Source organism: Topomyia yanbarensis, chromosome 2 (assembly GCF_030247195.1).
Source record: "Topomyia yanbarensis strain Yona2022 chromosome 2, ASM3024719v1, whole genome shotgun sequence".
Taxonomy (NCBI): domain Eukaryota; kingdom Metazoa; phylum Arthropoda; class Insecta; order Diptera; family Culicidae; genus Topomyia; species Topomyia yanbarensis.
This window is the reverse complement of record NC_080671.1, coordinates 46,190,976-46,214,583: the sequence shown is the minus strand read 5'-3', so window position 1 is coordinate 46,214,583 and position 23,608 is coordinate 46,190,976. Positions and strand designations below refer to the sequence as shown.

Here is a 23,608-nt window from a genome sequence, read left to right as displayed (position 1 = left end):
GAAACAAAAATTGCTACTTGGGTAGTAGTTTACTGCCGTTCTATGCATATTTGTCCCATGTATATAGAAAATCCCATAGGACATGGAACAATTATGCAAGTTTTTGGTTATAAAACTTGGAAATTACTGTTATCAATCTTAGAAAAATATTGACAGATGAAGGGTTACCCTTCATCATCTTACAGCGCATTTCACTAACGTAGACGTTTACCACCCTAACGATGGACAGATTATCTTCCTGCCGAGATTGCCCGTCGCTGCCGATGTGTTCTGCGGATGTGTTCATTAAACCGCAAGCGATACGATTTTCTTGACTTTATCCACTGTCGAGCATGAATTTTGACGCAGGTAAATGCTGCCATGAAATTCAGTGCTTTATTGCTTCCAGGAACCCAAGTCAGTGCCAGGAACCTGGCCAGTGCGAGTTTCACATTGGGATCAGCATTGTTCCGCTCGTCCGTATCGTTCAAACTCAGAGCCAGTTACGGAACTGTTGCTAGCAGGAAAGTTTGTTCAAGTGAAAATCATCCCGAAACGGGATGATATCGGTGTGGTGAGGATTGTAGCTTTACTTGCCAAAACAAACGAGTTCGACGACTAGTTGGTTGAGTAATACCCATCCAAACTGTGCCGGGACTTTTCAGGTTGTTTGTTTACAGTTGGGTTTCTGTTCTATACGCTGTGAAACATTGCTGCCGAGCAAGTGATGAGTTGGAGAGTTTGGTACATGTTCTGCTTTTTATTTTTCCGGTTAGTCTGTGAAGTTGCGGTTAGTTTGGTTTTGCTTTGTTGAATTACATTAATTGTGAGACGTAATTCATTCTAGAATAACAAATTAATTGAGATTACGGTTCTATTACATTCCATAAACATAATGTTTTGTTTAGTCATTAACTTTCCACGTTTGTTCCCAAATTTGTGTAAATTATGGAACAATTAGGATTACCAAATGTGTTGAGAGCGAATTAACATTCCTAATTCCAAGCCATAAAAAGTTATGCAGGGTGTCAAGCTTCAACACACTAATTTGAATCGCCCTAACTCCACTGTTCTCGAATAGGTTCTAAAAATTGTTACACTCAAGGATAATCCCAAGTTTTTAGATGTGTTTAGATACCACAAGATTTCAACTCGGTTAATTTAATATTAAGAACGAAAATGTTCCATGACAAGGGCTATCCATATGTGTCAAAAATTCCGGATATGTTGGAGAACAGTGGAAATTTGGCAACCCAAAATAGCATTACGACTGATTTTGATGCTTGGGGTTAGGGGTGCCAAAGAATCGTTAAAAACGTTGACTCATCATTAGTAAAATGTGGTTTTGTTAAGTAGTTTTTAGAAAAGATTCGCTTTCGTAACTAGCGTCTTGTTTTGATCATCGATCCCGAATAACTGTACACAAAATGAAATCATTTTATTATAACGTGGCATCCCGCATTGCATTTGTTTTTTTTTTGAAAATAGTATGAGAATGCCTATTTTTTACATTTTCATTACCTGATATAGTACCAGTATACAAATGTCATGTTTTATAGCCCGGTATTAGCACTACTCAGGCGATTAGAAAGCTTCAATTGGCTGTAATTTTCCGCAATGCTTTCTGAACGATTTCAAATGTCTCCTTTTTGGTATGGTGAACAAAAAAGGAAAAATATTATTATACTGTTTAGAATCGTAATTGACTCCCTTCTTGCAATGAATATTCTTAACGAAATTTCGTACTTCCACGATATGAATAATGTTTTATGAAAATTACCTTTAATAAGTCTCGAACAGAGGTACCTTGCCTCGTCCTTCACCGCAAGTGTGCCGAATATAATCTTCAAAAGGAGTTGCATAACAAATAAACTCACCATTACGATAGCATTACATTGGTTTTATATTCGCTCTATAATGGCATTAAATGCATATGTCAAGCATACATGTTTTATATACGTATTCAGAGCAAGCGATATAGTATATTTTGGTTGTGCTTGTATGCATTTTGATGCTAATATAGAACTTAATTGCATTCTAAATGCTGCAATGGAGTTTCAATGCATTATTGGGGCAAATTTACAGCCAATATTGTTCAATGGCTCAATTTCTTCGCAATAACTGTATTCATGTTGGGCGGTAGAATTAGAGTTGAGAGTTTTAGGAAAATTTTCTAAGAATGTGATCGAATTTTCAACCAACAGCATTTCTTAAACGAAATCATTTTTGTCCGCAAAATAACTTTTTGTTCATTAATTCCGGCGTGTCTCTCGGTCAACTAGTCAGAAAAGGAAAAAGTATTTATCCTACATGGATAGAAAACCTGTTTTGATTTAGATGCTTTTAGCGCAGTGCTGTAAGCTGCTCCATTGGTACTTCCGATGCACAATATAATTATCCTAGAATATTTACAATGATCCAATTGCATGGAAAAGTAATTGATTGATTTTATCAGTTATAACAATATCTCAAGACAAGAAATATATATGAAAATTTAATTATTTTAATTGAATAAAACTCACCCTTGGCAGTAATGCAATCACTTCAGTTCACTAATTCCCCAACATGGATATCAAATTATAACTTTCATTAACCCGTATCACTTGTAGCCATAAATAGTATCACTGGTAATATCAACCATGTTAATGAATACAGAATGTTCTAGGGGAAGTGATTGCAAAATAATACATAACTAAATATATGAAAAATGGGTATCAAATTTCTTGATTTTACAGTTATAGTTAATTAGTGGTTAGGTAAAGTATCCTACTGTCATTACTGTTGGTATAATTGCAGAAATTCCTGTGTTTGTAACCAAAATCTAACATTAATTTTCCAAACAAGTGTCAGATTATACGTAGATATACACTGTGACAAATAATGAAAAGAATGCATGTCATTCCAAGGAATTATATTAGTGCGAACGAATAAAAATGACACAAGTCTAACATTTGATGCTTTAGAAAACGTTTTAATAATATTTAAAATGATTGGTTACTTGTTTCAACTCACATTCATTACTGTTTCAACTTACCTCGGTATGAGGAGAGTTGAAACAGAGAGAATACTGTTACAAAAAGCAATATATTGATGCTTTGTTATTGATTTGACCAGTTAGTATGTTGTAATTTGATAAAGAATAAACAGAAATAAGAAATTTAAAAATAAGCAATCATCGAATGACAGTTTTTGTCAAATTATGTAGCAAAAAAAAGTTTCAACCATCCTCGGTCTCCATTACTAAACTCTCAATTATAACGCGGCAATTTACATCAAAGACCTGGTATACAACCAGCGCGACCGTTTTTTCGTCTTCGAACAGTAAAAACTTTAAATCATTAGAGATAAAAAGTTACCATTACCACTCATAAATTGTTCTAATGGCGCATCGGCAAATTTACTTCTGCGCTTTCGCTTACAAATCTCCCTGATGCTGTATTATTCATTACGGCTACACAGTTGCAATATTTTATGTGTCCACAGCAAATGACGTTTAGATACATATGAAAGAAAGAAACAAGTATAAAAACCTGCTATAAAATCCTATGTATGATGAATGCGCTGCTCCGATGTAGCTTCACTCATTACGATGCTGAGGCGTACCCTTCATCATCATTTTCACATGCCACAGGGAAGTTGCCGCTGGTGAGGATCTCTTAATGTGCAATGTTTCTTCTACTTTCACTTTGCTGTATTCAAACACCGCACCCGTTTTGCCTAGGTTTCAAATCGCAGAATAACTTTTGCTTCCGTTCTTCAAACTGAAAACACTTCCACACAACTACCCCTTACATTCCGTTTGTTTTGAAACAAAATTCAACTGGTGGATTTCCTTTTTCGCTTGTCGTTCACTATTTTTCATTCAGTGCAACTTTTTTTTTCACTTGCTCACTCCTTGTTAAAGTTTCACACAACTTTTCTACCAACACTGGCGCTCCATTATCTGCTGCTCGCCGGAACCAGAAAAATGTCGGATGAAGTCACAAATGTGTCTTTTATGTCATTGGCTGTTGTTTTTACGAGCTTTCGTTCTTTTGAAATCTTTGCTAGTGTTTCCCGTTGCCACCACTATTAGATTTGTACTTTGGCTGAAAGACGTGTAAAACCAACCATGATACTAACGACAAAAACTCTTTTCTAATACACTCCCCTTACATCACGACACTTTTCCATTCTTCACCGTAAGGTTGCTCTATTCCGGCAGAGTTGGTTACACCACTGTTTTACGCGCTTATGTCACTTGAACACATGATGCCTTTGAAGCAGATACGCCGCACAGCAAGCAGTAGGTGTAATTTATGATGGAAATCTCAAAGATTTATCGCCTCAATTTTTGCGTTTGTATGTGTGTTGTATGTGTAGCAGGAAACTACCGGCACCAGGCACACCCAGTGTCAGAGTCAACTACATAGTGTGCACCTTGAAGACCCATACCCTCCGGCTACCAGCAGATGGCAGGCTATCCTTTCAAGTATATCGCACGGTTTTGCCGCGGTTCGCTGATCCTTTCACCTGGTGGGATGACAAGGACTCACCTGCGCTCGGACGTGGATTTACCCGTTCCGGACGTGCTACAAAGATGTTTCATCTACCCTAGCCGTGTATTGGTGCACCTTTTTTATAGCTTTAGCACCTCACCTCCTGCTGAGGACTATGGAGCTACAGTGTAGACACGTACATCAGCACACGTGGCGCTTGGTGTGTACAGCCTGAGCCTGAGCATGGGCTCGAAATGGCACAGTATGTTTATATCTACCACGCTTTCAACTATTTCCGTTGCAAATGTTGAGACTTCATTAGGTTTGTATTCTTCTTCTTTCCATTGGTTTGCTGGTGGAGTGCCTAAAGGGATGGATGGATAAAAAGATGAGAGTTTTGGATGAGAAACTTTTTGTTGCCTTAAATTTCGGTTAGCACGAAAGAAGCTTAGCAAAGTGTTTGTATGTGTGTATAAAAATAATCAATTTTCTGTAGACACGAGATAAGTAAGGGAGACTGTTTAATAAACTAATGATTGATATCGAGTGGTCTTATTAATCCTTTCCTTGGAGTACATACCCGATCTCTTCTGCTGTATGTACACTCATAAGAATATTCATATGGGTCAAATGAATAGTTTCGTGGCCACCTTATTATTTTTGTGATAGAAAGAGCGCCATTATATCAATGTGCGTATGCTATGGGAAAGCAGACGATTTTTTTAATTGAGATAGGGAGTCGGAGCTTTTCAATTTGTAATCTAGAAATACGCAGCTAACAGCAATAAAAACTTATTTACCTACCCTTAACAGATAAATCGTCACTATCTCACTTGAAAACTAATTTATGAGATGTTCCGTAGCTATGCGAACCACGCTAAATGAAACTGCAAAATGGAAAACAGGATAAAATCACCACCCTATGCAATGAAGTTTATTGCTTCAAATGGACATTTATCGATTTCTGTTGAAATATGATGGAAAAAAGTTTTTAATCCCCTTAGAAATACGATGAAACTTTTTTATCGTGACTAACGACATACCTTTCAATATAGGGGCTCCTTTTCAAAATTTCGGAAAGAAAGTCGTGTAAATTTTTGGAATCATTATATCTTTTGCTGTACTGCATATATTTAATAAATTTCTTCGCCATTTTGACGAAAATATGTTCATCAATGCTATAGTAAATTTTAGAGTATGTATGACATGCATTGTTACGTCTAGTGGCCAGCGTTGTCGGAAACCGAGCTCGGTCCTATATGCTACTCGCAGACACCGATTATATCCGAAAATGTATCGAACAATTGTTCCTGTGTGTTGTGTATTTTCCACCTGACAGAATTCGTGATTCCAGCCTGATCGATGTACATCTTTCCTCCGTTTCTTTTATCGCCTCGATCGCCGCCCCGTCTGATGATATCGTTATACTGGGCGACTTCAACTTACCTGGCTTGACGTGGTGCCAAGCAAGTAATGGTTTTCTACGATTGGATATCGAAAAATCCGCGCTTATTAACAATGCCAGTTGTATTTTGGACAACTACAGCAGCGCAACTCTTCGGCAAATTAATAATGTCACCAACGAGAATGGACGTACATTGGACCTCTGCTTTGTAAGTGCCCGGGACTGCGCTCCGTACTGCTGCACTGCACCGACTCCTTTAGTCAAGCAGGTGCGTCATCATCCCCCACTACATCTTGTATTCGCTGGTAACTTAGGAGTGAATTTTGAAGACGTCTCAAGCTCTATCGTCTACGATTTTAAAAACGCTGACTACGACAGCATCGTTGGCACGCTGTTGGATATAAACTGGGACGAAAATATTAACAATGACGACGCGAACGAAGCAGCGATGACGTTTTCTAGTATTCTTAACTACCTTATCGACCGCCATGTACCAAAACGAACAATTAGTACCGATGAACACCCTCCCTGGCAATCAACCGTCCTAAGACGTTTAAAATCTGCCAAACGAGCTGCATTTAAAAAATTCTCGAAGCATAAGACACTTGCATTACGAAATCACTACTTTCAACTCAACCACGAATACAAACAACAAAGCAGACGCGCCTTTTTTAGACACCAGCGAAACGTCGAGCGTCAACTGAAATCCAAGCCCAAGTCGTTCTGGAAGTATGTTAACGAGCAGCGAAAGGAATCCGGTTTGCCATCTTGTATGTCGTTTAATGGAGTTTTAGGCACCGACACTAAGGAAATTTGCCAACTGTTCTCCGACAAATTTTCAAGCGTTTTTTCCAACGAGCGCTTGCCACCACAACAAGTCGCTGCCGCCGCTAATTTAACTCCTTCTCTAGGACGAACCATCAACCGAATTTGTGTCGATAATGCTGCCATTCTTGCAGCAAATGCCAAACTGAAAGCATCTTGTTCCCCAGGTCCAGATGGTGTTCCCTCGATTTTTGTCAAAAAGTGCATCAGCGGGCTTCTTGAACCACTTCGGCGAGTCTTCGAGCTATCACTCACTACTGGTACATTCCCTTCCTGCTGGAAAGCAGCGCACATGTTTCCAGTTCATAAAAAAGGAAACAAATCGAACATTGACAATTATCGGGGAATCTCGTGTTTAAGTGCTGTATCAAAACTGTTCGAGCTGGTTGTGTTAGATCCTATTTTCTTTCACTGCAAACACTACATTGCAGATCACCAACACGGTTTCATGCCTAAACGATCGACAACGACAAACCTGCTCTCGTTCACAACATATGTAATGGATGGATTCGCTGACGGATTGCAAACCGATGCTATTTATATGGATCTATCTGCGGCCTTCGACAAAATCAACCATGATATCGCAATAGCGAAGCTGGACAAACTCGGCATTCATGGACAACTTCTGCGCTGGTTTCGTTCCTACCTCGATGGAAAGCAACTCCAAATCAGCATTAAGGACTGTCTATCTGCACCATTCTTCGCTACATCCGGCATACCACAAGGAAGCCATCTCGGTCCAGTAATATTCCTCCTCTACTTTAATGACGTCAATTTCACATTACAAGGACCCCGCCTTTCTTTCGCCGACGACATGAAAATTTTTCAACAAATACGGGATAAAACCGATGCCGAGCTTCTTCAGAGGGATCTGGACAGCTTTAGCACGTGGTGTGATCAAAACAGAATGGTTTTAAACCCTAGCAAATGCTCAATCGTTACGTTCACGCGGAAACGCCAACCGACTCAGTTTAACTACCATTTCTTCGGCTCGAGCATTCCAAGACACTCTCACATCAAAGATCTCGGAGTCATCATGGATTCGGCATTAACATTCAAACCACATACGTCATACATCGTGGATAAGGCATCACGACAGCTTGGGTTCATCTTCCGAATAGCGAAAAACTTCAGGGACGTATATTGTCTTAAATCGCTTTACTGCGCGTTGGTCCGCTCAACGTTAGAATATTGTTCAGCTGTTTGGAATCCGTACTACCAGAACGGGATTGACAGAATCGAGGCTGTCCAACGCAGGTTCATACGCTTCGCCCTTCGTCATCTCCCATGGCGAAACAGATTTCAGCTGCCGAGCTATGAAAACCGTTGCCAGCTTATACACCTCGATACACTCAGCATTCGGAGGGACTGCTCTCGAGCCCTGTTCGTCTCGGACTTACTCTCTGCCAGAGTGGATTGCCCTACAATCCTCGGACGTCTGGATCTTCAAGCCCGCGTTCGAGCTCTACGTAATAACTCCCTTCTGCGAGTTCCGTTCAGGAGAACCAACTATGGTTGCCAGAGCGCTGTAACCGGACTCCAACGAATTTTTAACAGTGTGGCGACGGCCTTCGACTTCAACCGGACGCGGAATGCTATAAAAGCGAAAATGTTGTCAATTTTAAAATGTAATTAGTTTAAGCAACCACCATTGGGGCCAAGGGGCTTGTTGGTGAAGGTAATAAACATAAACAAATAAACAAATAAACAATAAACCACCGAATATTTCACCAAAACCGCATATCACAAACGGTAGAAACTCTTCTTCCACGAAATTAATTTATTTGCTATAAATTGAAACTCATTTTATTGGGAATTAATGGAGATTTCTATTACGGAGAAACTTTATTCCAGAAACGCGTCCGGTCACTAAGATGGCTTGGGATCTGAATGCTGACTGTAACAATCACCGCGCGCAATTGTATATCCTCAAGTATGAAGATCTAAACCCACCTTAAACATAAAAATTTCATCTAGATCAGTTGTCTTAGCTGAAGTAAAATGCGCACCTAAACATGCATTATTAACGAAAATCTTTCGAACTCTACTCGGAAATGGTAAAAGTTTTCAGCTCATCTCTGCAAGAGCTGTCAATATGGTGTACCAACCGAACATTCAAATAATTAGAAGTGTTGAATATAGGTATACTACCGATTTGTTTCATTATCTATCGCGTTGAGCTGCTTCAAACGTACAAGGCGTCTCCTCAAAAGGCTATACAATACCGAGAAGAAAATATTTGTGAGCTGTACACGGCTGGTGGATGAATCAGTTTGTATCGTTACCAATTACTAGCAGAGGCAATTGTTTTCATTTCTGATTATTAGAAAGTAGCATACACAACGATAAACCGAATTTTATAACAGCCGCCCGAAGCCAGTTCATAACCATCAACCAAGCATTCAATTTAATTTTTTTTTCGAAATTCGCATACACACACGGGAAAAACTAATTTCAAATCATCAGACTAAAGGTCATTCCCAACTGGTTCCTGCTAATTACATGCACCGAGTCGCAAATCTTGAACAGTTATTGTTCGAAGCTCCACCTCATTGACGATAGAAATTGGAAGTAAACTGATTTCGTTCGATGGCCAGCCCAGTTGACTTCTAACGTAAACTGAGCCGAGTACAAAGCCGGGGCTCGTATAGGGTGCGGCATAATTCGTGTGTTACATTCATGCTGACTACATCACACATACCCTTGTTATGTCTGGATGCGGTAAAGGAGGAAAGTTAAAGTGAAAACCAAAATCGCCCTCATTCGTGTCAGTCTCCAGTTTCCTGTCGGCTGATATATTGATAATTGGCGGAGTTGTGGCTTTTTTCCCGAAACCCTTTTTTATTTAAGAGGTTTGCGGTGATCACGATTGAAGACCAATAGATCAACTAAAATCCCAAAACTTCAAAAATTCCATTAGTATTCCTCGAGTGTTCCTCGTACTTTAACGTTTATTTGAATAAATAATATTTTTTTTCTGCATTCGGTAACGTTTTTCTTAAAAATCGCTGTTTTTGGTCCTAAAAATTGTATTAAAAAAATTCTCATCCACAAAACAAAAATTTAAGCCTGAAAAAAAAAATCGTTAAGGTACGAGAAAAATTAATCACGATCAATTGAAAAAAAAATATGAAAATCGGTTGAGTGGTTTTGCCAAAAACCATTTTTGGGAAAACGACATTTCGAGATAATCGAATTTAAAATTTCAAGTTACCAATGCTCTTGGAAGATAAAGCGTGCTTGGAGCGCTGTAACTTTCGATCTATTTCTCGGATCTTTATAAAAATTTGAGAAAATATTCCCTAGGATAAGATAACGTAATAATTTTTTTTTGATTTTTTGAAAAATAAAAGGATATGTCACCCCTTAAGTTTTTGCTTGGATTACAAGCTTTTGTCTAAAATAACAAAAACGCAAATATTTTTTTTAGATACACAAATTTCACAAAACAAAAGCGCGTTTTGAACAAGATGGCCAGCGATGGACAAAATGTACACCCTGCGACAAATTCTGGATTTATTTCGGGAATACAACGTGGGGAATCACCATCTGTTTGTAGATTTCAAAGTGGCGTACGATTCAGTTGAGCGAAACGAAATGTAGCAGATAATGCCTAAACATGGTTTTTGAACAAACTGATTAAGCTGATTCGTATGACACTGGATGGGTGAATCATGGTTTCGCAGAAAACATCGACATCTAATAGCTTTGATCGTAGAGCAGTGTCTTTTGGCTGCGTGAATCGGACCAACTATAAACTTAAAGAGATAAAGTAAAGTACATGGTAGCTGGTAGAGAGCGAGGCAATCCGAACGATACTGTTGCCGAGGTAGAAATCGATGGGATATGGAACGAAGTTGTCAACGAATTCCTACATCTACTAGCACTAGTGACATTTGGAAACAATGTTAGCCACGACGCAAAAAGGCGTGTTGTGGCTACGAATAGGAATTTCCACGGTTAACGTTATCAGCTAAAATCCCGTAGCTTACAGATGTGCACAACGCTTGCTCTATACAAATCACTGATACTCCCTGTTTCTCTGTATGGCCTTGATGCAGACTATCGAGTGCTTCGTGTATTTGAGAGAAGAATTCCACGTTCTACACTCGGCGACACAGTAGAAACTGAAGAATGGCGCTGGCGCATGAAGCATGAACTGTACCAGGTATAAAAACCGTGTTGACATTGAAAGCACATATAAAGCCTGAGGACTGGTGTGAAGAAAAACTGCAAATTTTGGAACGACTGGTCCAGTAGATTTTGAGTTATTCCGTATATAGTATTTTTCGATGTTTGCAATGAAAACTTGGGAAAATATACGAATATTGGATTATTATATGGAAATCGACTACACTGTCGGTATCGCAAAATAAAAATAAAACAACGATTTTTTTTGCCGAAAATATCGAAAAATGTACTGAAAATCGAAGAATCGAAAGCACGAAAACACTCGATCATATGTATTTTAAAGTACAAGGTCATTTAAACTAAGGAACTGTATCTAGCGGGGCCTTTGAGACCCTTTGCCTTTTTTAGGGTTAAAAAAACAATAATGAAATAAAATAAAGTATGTCGCTGGAGAAATTTTTAATATACTTTCAAATCATTTGAAAATGGATTGTTCGATTTACATTTCCGAATAGCTCAAAAAAGTAATTTCGAGTAAAACGGGTTTAAAGTTTTCAGTGCGCTCAGGGTATTCAGAGGAGACGGCAGAATTTAAAAGTGAAACATTTAGATATTCTTGTGGACTCCTAGCTTATGACATATCATTTAACGTTTATAACGAGTTGACGAATCTTCATTCGACAAATATGTTATAACTTTATCAAATGAACGCCTACATCATAACTTATTACAGATTCGGAAAGTAAAAAAAATCACGGAAGATTCAATCAACATAAACTGAGTATACTAGAATTTGATGATTTGACTTTTAATAAAATATGTTCAAAGTTCTAATTTGTGACGCGTTGTAAAGTCACGTTACATTATCGGTCATAAAACAATCTTTTTCCAGTATATTCAGTTTATGTTGATTGAAATTTTGTCTACGTTCCGAATCTGTAATAAGTTTTGATGATATAACATATTTGTCGAATGAAGATTCGTCAAATCGTTCTAGTGTCACGAAAGAATGTGTCAATAGTCCCCTTAGTATTACTAAAAAGCTACAAGATTGCTAGTTTTAAACTAATTTAAAAACAAACCTCCACTTCAAAGAGTTTTAAACTTTCGGACAAACTTAGGATCTTTAAACTAACACAGTGTGCAGTGTTAAACAAACCGCACCCAAAAGGACCTGTATTGAATTATTTCATACCAAAAGTAAAAGATTTTGCTCACCCAACGAGATAAAAAAGCCTGGAGTTGCTTAGACTGAACAAAAAAGAGCTATGCATCATAATTGGACTATTTGCCGAATACTGTCCGAGTAAATATCATCTCAAGAAAATTGGCAAGCTTACAAATAATACATACCGAGTCTGCGGATCTGATAATGAAACATCATAGCATCTGCTCTGTGAATGCACTGCATTGATACAACGCATACTAAAAATCATCGGTAAAGGAACATTGGAGCCTTTTGATATTTGTAATGCAAATCCCGAACAGGTAATAAACTTCATTCGAAGTGGTGTGCCTAACTGGGAAGAGTGTGTATCTCAATAACGACAATCGTTCATCAATAGTCAAAGAAGATAGTATACTTAAATCAAGGAAGGGATATACCAGAATAGATCTAAATAAAATGGTTGCAGTGGTTCGTCTCCTACAAAAAAAACATTTTTTTTTACTTTTTTCTTCCAAAGTCGTTGAAATATTTATGGTTTCATACCCCTTCTTCTTGTAGCCCAAGCCGGATTTACGCATACCGCTACCAAAAAATACGGAATGCGAAAAAAGTTACCTTTTCCTTATGTTTTACAGTGGAAAATGATTTTCATTGCTTTTTTTCAGTTCAAGCTGATCCAAAAGTAAGCACATAACTGAGGATGGTGGAAGCAATGTACAATGTAAATTGCTTGATAACTGACAGAACATTGTATAACATACATATTTAAATTTTTAATCAAGTGCTTCACTTCATCGCATCATCATTTTGCTGCTTCTCTGCGATTTTAATATTCAAACATCAGGGATCTTGGTTTACAGTAGGTACGATACATGGAACGGTAGGGTCGATATGTTTGCCATGATGGCGATGTAATAATAGAGGTTACAAATATGGAATGATGTTTTGTCGTGCTTTCAGAACAGATAATTCTTCGCTGCGACCGGTAAATTCATGACAGTTTGAAATTAAAATTCTAAGTTGATGCTCTACATAAGGGACTGTGCCCACTTTTTGGTAAGAATTTCAGGGCTAGTTTTCCGATCCTAGTGCTAAGGGTTTTGAAAAGTACGTCTTCATTAAAATTATTGTTTAATTTAATCAGACATGAATGTTGGCAAATATTGATAAAATACTAATCAAGCGAAGTAGATATTACGTTTTTTTCAAAAGCATTTCCTAACCAATGCAAACCTTTGTTTTAACCATTACTAAGAACTTTTGTGAAATTTTGGCGTTAAAATTAGTGTTCCAGGAAAAATTTGGTTACTCGCTAGAAACAGCCGTACACAACAAAAATCTACAATATCAAATTGGTAATACATTAAAGATTCACTGCTTCGATGGTAGAGCACTTAATGCATCCAACTAGAGACGCGCTTCACTTATTTTATTAAACTTGGAAAGAATAAAAGTAGAGGTAGGCAGCTCTATTTTAAATTCTTCTGAAAGAAAATTGTTGATAAAACGTCTACCAGTTAAGTAATGAAAAAATAATTAGTCAGTCAACAAACTACTGAGATATGGCCATTTTAAGTACACATTCCAACTTTCATTCAAACTTTTTAATTTACATGTTATAGTTAACGTTGGGTAGACAACCCTATTTTCATATTTTTTCAGTGCAGCATATAAATAACACCTTTTGAGCATTATATTTGTGCAATTAAATGGTTTTTTTTTCTTTAAAACAGCGACACGTATAAACGATCTAAATAGTCAATGGACAAACATGGCTTCATGCTTGAAATCTGGTAGAAAACCCATCTATGACCGCATACCGCATTCAAATCGTTATAACTTTCGATTCTGTCAATGAAATATTTTCAAACTTGCAGCGAATATCCTTGATTACTAAGTAGACAAATATTTTTTGTTTATAAAGATAGGACCAAACCCGTGGGTGTTTGCTGGTAACCTTATGAAACGTGTCATAAAACTTCAAATCGCCATTTCTCTCGAATCTCTCGATGTATCATTTTGAAATTCACTGATAAGATGCTTGGATACTGTATCTTTCGAATGCCGTATGCCAAATTTATAGTCATTTTTTGTTAATAATGGTTTTAGACACACTGTGTATGAGAAAGGTAAATTTTTTTTTTAAATTAAGGTGTATATCTCAAAATATACGTAAACAAATTCTAGGGGGCAGGCATAGCATAGTTGGTAAATCGATTGCCCTGTACGCAGCTCACATGGGTTCGATTACCAACCCCGCCCATAGGGATGGATATTTTTCTAAAAAGATTTTTCTAACGCGAAAAGAGACGAATGACCATAAGGTTAAAACCTCTAAAAATAAAAAATAAGAAAAATCAATAAAAAAATTCTGTGGACACCAAAGCTCAAAAATGTATCTGGAAGCCAGGAAACATTTATGAGCGTCTTTTTTCAATTTTGGACCACTGTGGAATGCCAAGTCAAGTAACCTTCCGTTGGAATTGCAAAAATCGAAAATCTGATGAATTCCGGAACCACGAATTCAGTTTGTGATTATTAGTTCCTGCTCAGACGTAGCGTTAAAAGCGGCGACGGCAGAGTCATAACGAAAAGGGAGATTTCAGTCCCAGTGTGATTATGATATTAACGCATCCAGCTAAATTACATAACTCTTGAATACAAGCGTCATGCTCTTCAAAAATAGTTGAATCAGAAGAGCGTGCTTCGAGGCACCTGATTTGGCAGGTCATATGCAAGTAGTGAATCATTCATGGCCAAAGGTACCAAAAACGACGAGATTTACAAAACTCAGTACCTTCAAAAACAGCTTTTGTCAAGATTGAGACAGCATGACAAAAAATCGTCGATTTGGCCTGGATTGGCTTCGTGTCACTACTCCCAAACCATGCAGGAGTAGTTTGCTGCTAATTCTATGTTTTTTACTAAAGACATGAACTCACAACAGTTCTGAACTTCGTCCGATCGGAACCTGTTGGGCCATGGTATAGCGACAACTTCGGAAGACCAAAAGAGAGGCAAAGGACGAAACGGAAATGACTGTACAGACTCTGATGGAGGGTGTCAATCACAAGGGCGAGCATCACTCATCTTAAAATTTAACAGCATAACCCTTTGAGAATAATGCCCTGAAACAGCCTAAACCTCGTGAAAAATGTTTCAAAGAATCATTTTTCCCTCGCCGCTAGTGTGTGCAAAATAATGCAATTATATATGTCCATTGTTTATTTAAGTCGATTCCGCAAGCCTCGTCTTTAGTTCGTCCAATGAAATGTGTATTGAGAAGAACTGTAGGGATTGGATCTATTGAAGTGCTTGTATGCAAGTTCATCATGCGGTACGGTAAAACAGGAAAATAATCATTTCTTTTTGAATATTTTGTTAACCACTTTCATAAATTCACGTAGATCTCAAATTGGTGAATATTAGAAACCAAAGTGTCTCAACACTGCTAATAAGGTCTTGTACGACGTTTGGGCCAACTTGTTTCACGCAGTATTTCTCCATTGGCCGCAATTCCGGTGCGTTAGGGGGATTAAGATTTGGTACAAAGTCAACCTTGTAGCATTGAGCCATCGTGAGACCTAACAAGTGTATATTCCCACTTGTGTAGGCATTCCTTCAAGTACACTTGCCATTGTCACGAATGGGTTGCTCCACTTTCTACACGAGCAGATTGCCCGCCATATCATGTGCTTTTGGCAAACTTAGACTTGTTCTACTTCCTAATTTCTTCAGGATCGTCGAACTTATAACGAGCAGTGAAGCAATTTGAGCAATTTGAATACTTATTTGAAGGCAGGGGGCTGCCGGACCCCTGCCTTCAAATAAGTATTAAAATCCGTGACAATCTTGTCATGTAGTATCCTTTCTATTGACGGTCGAACGTTTGTTATAATGATTCAAAACACAACTTACCGTCGATTGGACTATTTTCTGAAAATGTCACAATACACATTAAACTAATTGTTCTACACGCAAAATAATTGTTATAAACTCTGCACTGAAAAAATTGTTTCCAAATCCGTGTACAAGGAGCCATGAATTCTGGAACAAATACGTTTTTACGTTACGTAAACAGGACCATGAACGAAAGTCACGTGATTTATAAATATGTTCAATTTCCCTTCAGTAACGCTTACAAAACGCTTTTGTTAGTGGAGATATTTGTTTTTGTTTTGTGAACTTCAGTCACGATTTTATTCATAGATTTAGGAACATTATTCAGAGTCCGACTATACAGCGTGAATGGTCATGGTTTTTGTGGTGGTGAATTAGATCTGGTTTTCATGGTTGTCAATTAGATCCGGTTTTCATGGTTCACAAAATTGAAACATATTTTCTCGCGAACTGTTTCACGAAACTCGGAATATTACCCATGAATTCAATCATCGTGAACTAGTTTATGATTCCAAATATATTAGTCACGATTCAATATCCGTGCTCATGAAATAGTTCACAAACCATAAAATATTAATGTATACGTGAACTGTTCATGATTCCTAGATAATTAGTCACGATTCACCATTCGTGCTAGTGAAATAACATATTATTGATGTATTCGTGAACTGGTTCATCATTCCTAGTAGAATGGCCACAAATCACTATTCGTGGTGATGAAATAGTTCACAAATTCATAAAATATTCATTTTTTCGTGAACGAATTAATAATTTCTAGAATATTTGCTACAATTCTCCATTCGTGCTCGTTCATAAAATCATGAAATAATTTTCATTAATTCGTAATCTTGTTCATAATTTCTAGTATAATAGTAATGCCTGACCATGCATGCCCGTGAAATAGTGCACTATTTTTTATGTATTCGTGAACTAGTTCATGATTCCAAGTATATTATTTCTATTACATTATTCGTGAAAGTGAAATAGCTTACAAGTGCTCGATTTTTAGATCTATCTTGAGCACTTGTATTATTTAAAAGATGTATCATAACAAGACTGCTTACATCATGAGCATGAGTCACATTACTCCACTTGTTAAATTTTAAAGTGAGCTCAAAAATAAAATATTACAGTAACGTGCATATAAATCATGAAAACCGTGACAAATCTCCTGAAGTCAAGAACATAAATCGCACTACTCTACCAGGAAAATCCGATTCGAATAAAATATCATGATAACGTGAATATAAACTGCTAAAATCGTGAATAAGGTGCTAAAATCATGAACCTAAATCACGCTAACCTGCGACAAAAATCAGATAATAAATTCATGAATAAAATATCACGGTAACGTAATGAGAAATTACGAAAATCACGACATAGCTTCTGGGATTATGAACACCGTTTAAATTTTGGTTCTTTTAGTTGATAAACCGAGTGTATCCCCAAGTTATGAACAAGAATCATAACAGAAACTAAACATGTGCAGAGAAAAACCACAACAATCCAACAAGACAATGGAACGTAATGCTAGGTATATTTTTCGCGCGAACAAGTTTTTTGTAAACACAAATAGTTTTATGAATAGAAGGATTATTATTTATTATTTCAGGAACTTGGTCACGATTTTTGTAAATCATTCAGCACTCGAGATCTTGATTATTTGTTCCTGAGCGGATTTTTTCGTGTGTGAAACGAAGCTAAATTTTGTGAAGGTCAAATAAAAATTTATGATTTGGCTTTGGATGTCACATGAAAACCCCACGAACTCAAATAAAAAATCATGTTATTTGCACTCAACCTTATATATGACAGTCAATCAGATAAATTTCCTGTGTTTAACATATTGCCTTTGCTCATCTGTTTTACATGTGATGAACGTGTCTAGTAGTCTAGAGTACGGACATGAAATCCAACAAAGGCCATTGTGATTTTGTAAACCGCTAGAAAGAACAAAAACACCACGCGTTTCCATTATTTGGAAAGCCACAGGAACGCATGGTCGATTGAATTATTAAACAGAACAAGCCCTCGACCCTTCTCACACGCGTTGAAACAGAAATATTAAACATCAAAATACATTTTAAATTCGTTTCCTAATTGACTAAACCTCTAGTACCACAAACTCAACCACTTAATGGCCATGCTAAACAATAACTTTGCGCTCTTCATCAACAGAGGCTGGCAGAAAATCCATATGAAACATTCAAACAAACGTATACTTTTCGTACAATCATACCACTATCAAAAAGCTTCCAAGGATGTTGAACCAGGTGGCCCAGGTTTCTTTCGGCATGGGTGGCGGCCGAGTGAAACGCTACAGGTACGAACGAAAATTCACTCCTTCCAGTGCCTTTCCACATGACGGTTTTCACCACACCACGCACACTATTTGCGCTTTTGCTCCGAGACTACGAGAATCTCCCACGCTACCGTAATCAGACTGTCCTTATCGCTCGCCCGCTCCCGTTCCGTTTGATCGCCTCGCTCTGATGCGAACAAAAAGCCACCCACCGCCCACTTTTCTCATGCGAAAATATGCTTCAGGCAAATGTTCCGTTTTTTTGCCTCAACTTGACACTCGTTTCTCGGTACAAATTTTCGTTAATTTTTTGTCGGATTAACTACAAGCCTGGCGAATGCAACAGTTACTGCATATATTTTGCTTCTGGTTTGGTAGTATGGTGCGGACGGAGCACATAACTTTTTCATGGAAGGTGCGAAGGCTTGACCTGGGTATAAATTGCGTCTTTGTAGAACAGGAATAGTAAAATTGTTTTTATACTGTAATGTAGCAAAGCAAGTTACAAAAATAATGACCTGAATAGTGTACTCCAAATTTAGGTTGAAAACGTGATGTCGATCCTTAAGATTAATGATTGTTTAATCCCTGTTTGAAATCTGCTTTCAATTCACTGGACTCGTTATCAATTATTGGGAATTTGTTTTTCAACTACCAAGTAACTTTTCATCATGTTCTGTATCAATTCACAGGTATTCGATCATTTCTTCCTTCCTTCGATTATCACCTACATTTCACAACATTTGGAAACGATTCACTATAGCTTTCGCACACCATCGATTCCAATCACCAGACAAAACTCGCTAATTATTCGATAAACTCGTAACCAAAATTTGCCGGAAAACAGCACATTTGCTTCCAAATACATACACAGCCGACCACACGCTGTTCACTTAGCCGGGGGAATTTCTATTGACTGCTTCTTGTGCTACGAAAAACTTGATCCAAATTTGCTTCTCAGCCATCGAACACGAAACCAGCAAATTCAACTTGAGCCAATGTGCGTTAATCGATTAAATTTGCTTCTTACAGAGGAGCATCCACCACCCAACTGTTCTTTTCTCCTGCTGGGTTTTTCCTTCCATCTACTCCCGAACACGCGCTGGTTCACTGTAATTGATTAGCCATACAAATTTCGAAAAAAAAGTACATCAATGCCGGAATCTGAACTGCCAATCTGGCGTGTCTGTAAATCCTGAATATAGCAAATCTCCGCACAAGACACACACACAGCACTTGGCAGGGGTAGCCGTTTCTCCAACCGCCCACAAAAACGCACCTATTCGGCCAGTGGCTGCTCCATTGCATGTACACTTTATGCCGCCCCGCGCCAGCCAATTGAAACTTTTTGAATATTTAATGTATGTGCTATATGGTGTGAAATTGCAGAAAACGTAAACTGATGATGCGCTTCGTACAAAAATTCTAAAGAAACTGAGGTCGCTGCCGAACAGCCGAACGTTTGGACCTGGCCACCAGCAGAATCAACAGACGGTCAGGCGGTGAGTCTGCGCACCAGGATCCGGGGAGTCTGCACTCTCAACAGGTGCTCTCCCGATCTCCGGTACCCTATTGTTGTTGTTGTTGTTATTGTTGATAATTTTTCACGGACAGCAGCACACCGCCGGAGATCAGTCGCGCTCGCATCTCGCGGCAATGGGTGGTGAATTTGTTGGGCGCATTCTGGAGAGCGGACTTTTCCCTCGAAAATATAGGTTAAAAGATTTGTTGACCTTCACACGTGGTTTTTTCATAAACGGAAAATCCTGCAAAACAGGTCGTCTAGGGATTTGAGGCGCCTGGTTGTAAAATACGTGACCTGATGATCGATGGGAGGTTTAGTTGAGCTCATGACGTTTTAAACGTATTCGCGAAAATGTCAAAAATAAACGCTTTTTTCTTCTGATTCATATCTACTTTTTGATGTACATGGAGGTCTTATGTACTAAACCGCTAGATAGTTGCTAGTACACTATCAAGGAAATATTTTACGTTGTATACTGTTAAGAAAACGTTTTCCGAGTTCACTTTGCACTCAAGCTCTATCGCAAGGCAATTCCGTAGTTTGCAGATTCACTTGATTCCAGTTCGTTTTAGTAACAGCTATCAACCGTCGTTGAAAGCTGACACTAAATGATCGGCATGGTGGCGCTTGACTGTCGTTTGATACATTTGGTCTACCACCGTACTGTGTTGTCGCAGCTAGTTTCATCAAACAAAGCCAGGGCGGTTGTCTAAAATTATGACTCATAAAGTCCTAACAAATTCACAACAGAATATAATTATTATTGGTAAAAAAAAATTGACGTAAGCGGTTAATATAAAAAACTTTTTTTTAAAATTTGGTTTATCTTTTTTATTTTTTTTGTATTTGATTATATTGCTTAGTTTACACGACATTTCTAATTTAATATATTGCGTGTTCACTGAACACTGTTCAGCCACAAGTGGTGGCTTTTCATCGCTATTGTTTACATGATTCGGTTAATTATTATTAAGATATAATATTCTTTTGCCTACTTGTCATGTGAATAAAGAGCTAAACAAATCTTAAGAACTAATTTATAAACTATCGAGGGAGTCAATCGTTGTAATTGGTGATTGTAACGATTTTTGACAGAAATTGCTTATAAACATGGCTTCACAATAAGAATCGCCAACGAGTTTACTGATCCAGATTGTCTGCGGGCATTGTATTTTTCACTTGTTCGGTCTGTTCTGGAAGCTTCCGCAGCCATTTGGTGTCCTTATACGAGCATTTGGACTAACAGAATTGAAGCAGTACAAGCAAGATTCCTCCGCTTTGCTCTTAGAACTTTGCCGTGATGTAACCCAACAGAGCTACCACCAGGGTGGCCAACCCTACGGATTTTCCCGTAGATCTACGGATTTCTGTCCTTTCTACGGATCCACGGAATTCTACGGAATTTTCAAAATTTCTTCAGAATTCTACGGAAGTTTAGTAAAAATAATACGTATTCGATTTCATGACATCAAATAGACTATCATGCATGTTTTGAATTCCGAAGTGGCACGAATCGTAATCGGTTGATGAATTTGAGTAGGAATACACAAGAATCCTGAATAAATTTCTGCAAAATTTGACCGGTATTCAATTTAGAACATTTAAATTAAAGTTCGTATAGTTCGTTCATTTGAAGTACAGAGCAACGCGATTTCCTATAATGGACGATGAGGGCTTTCTCTTATGAAAGAAAATGGGGAATACTATTGGTACCTTTGAGTCAATATTAACTCTGGGTTGAAAACGTGAATAATTTCTTCGATGATAAACAAATTCATAAAATGTTATCGGACCCAGTAACTGAACTTAATTTTGTTTCTTGCGTTAGTGTGACAGATCACCGATAAACTCAACAGATTATTCGCATCGAGAAAATCGGATTAGTATTATAGGACAGAAGACTGAAGCTGAAACAAACATTGGGATATTTTGTGGAACCAGAAAATCTTGTTCAAATTTGTGCAGTTACTGAAACCAACTCTTAAAACTTTGAACATGTTCGAAGAAGTTGTTAGGATATCTGTATTGAGTTATCTATCTATATTTATATACGGAAATTCAATATTGAATTTTTTACATAAATACGAACCAATACAACTAGGTAAAGGGCTTTCGATTTTAATAATTGCTCTTTAGAAGACTAACTTTATATTTTGGGAATACAACTTGTGAACATATCATATGTTTGTGGAATTCAAGGTAGTCCATGATTCAGTGCAATAAAATCAGCTGTGGTCCCAGATAATGCTTGAACTTGACTTCCCGACATATTGAATAGTTTAGGTTAAAAACCAGCTACATCTTTGGTTATTAAACATCCGACTCGTCTATGACGCTTGCTGTACTGAAGCTGAGCAATGCACTTTCTGATTTATTGTTGAAGAGTGATTGAAATGCGATGCCAAGAACAGCTGTGCGAAAGGAACACAACTATTATTAAAAGATCCCGCATACTTCTTGGTTTCAGGGTGACTTAGACACCATTGTAGTCAACCGTAGAGCAGTGAAAGAGGCTTTTTTGCCTTTTAAAAGAGAGGCTGCCAATATCGGTCTGAGCATAAACTCTGGCAAAATAAAATAAATTGTAGTTGATAGAGAACCAGATCGCCAGCACGGTGTTAGTTCCGAGATAAAAATTGACGCGGCAACAGGTTGTCGACGAGTTCATATATGTTGGAAGACTAGTGACATTAGTGACAGTCGTGGGAAAAAAGCGGATTGCTGCTGCAAATGGCATCTTCTACGATTTACGTATTCAACTAAAGTCCCGCAGCCTATGGACACACACAAAACTCTTTTCATACATATCGCTGATACTTCCTGTTGCTCTATTCAGATATGAGGTGCGGTCGTTGACGGAAATTGATTATCAACTGGTATGCAAACATGCAAGGCTTATAAAGTACAGCAGACTACAAATAACCGGGTAAGTAGCTAGTTTGCAGGAAAAGAAAACAACTACAGTTCTGTTCAGTTGTGAATCTGGATGTCTTTGGTGCAGATCCCGCACTCGAGAAATAGGTGAGCCTTTTTCGCTCAAAATTGGAACATAGCCTTAGGCAAGAATCGTCATGCCAACGAAACGATGATTGGATTTCTTCAAACAAGTTTTTTTTCGAGCACACGAAGTAGTTAGACGAGATAAACTTTAGAAAGGTATGTCAGTACTCCGTTTATATGCAGAAACTTGTGCGTGACATGTCTCCGAGGAATTACATAATTCACTCACATTTAACGATGAATTCCCAGATGCGCTAGTGTCATGCGAAAATAATGGTCTTGACAGAATCAAACTCAATTTTTGAAGTATCTGTTGATCCGACAAAGAGTCGATGGTTGAATTCATACAACTGATTTCTGCAGAAAGGCATTGGTCCACGCGACAGGAGACATGTAACATTGATTGTTATTCATATATAACCAGCATTCGACCACAATTCGTATCGGTCGATTGCATTACACTACACCCAGACAATTGGATGAAGGTAAACGGCTTGTTATCAAAATTCAATTTGCCTTTCGCAACGGGAAGGGTACGAATGATTTTCCTACGCTGCTTTCGGCGAAAATTCAACTAACATACGCAATAAAGAGCAACTGGTTTGTGTATTCGTGGCCAATAAAGGACCATACGATTCTTTAGCAATTGTTATCTCGAATAAACTTCACCGTTAGTTCTAAGTAACTATTCGTATAAGTTTGTACAATTTTAAATAACTATTTGTATAAATTGTTGTTTCCATAAGCCGTGGTTTCTATCACAGAGCTACAGATTTGCGAAAAACCATGCAAGGTATCTTTGAACATTGTTGAACTCTGGCTGTAAATTCGCGTATCGAGTTCTCCAAGAACGAAATTGAGCTGGTTTTCAATGAAGCATAGTCGAGCTCAACTT

General features: G+C 37.9%; 1 protein-coding gene across 2 annotated transcripts in view; it reads right to left on the bottom strand.

Annotated features, from left to right (window-relative positions):
• Window positions 1-19,597, bottom strand: part of LOC131684270 (serine-rich adhesin for platelets) — a 231,697-nt gene extending 212,100 nt beyond the window's left edge. For both annotated transcript variants that reach the window (XM_058966983.1, XM_058966984.1), the window contains exons 1-2: window positions 18,707-19,597; window positions 3,510-4,821 (exon numbers count right to left, since the gene is read on the bottom strand). The gene's annotated coding sequence lies outside the window, so the exon portion shown is untranslated. The remainder of the gene's footprint in view (window positions 1-3,509; window positions 4,822-18,706) is intronic.
• Window positions 19,598-23,608: the final 4,011 nt, after the last annotated feature.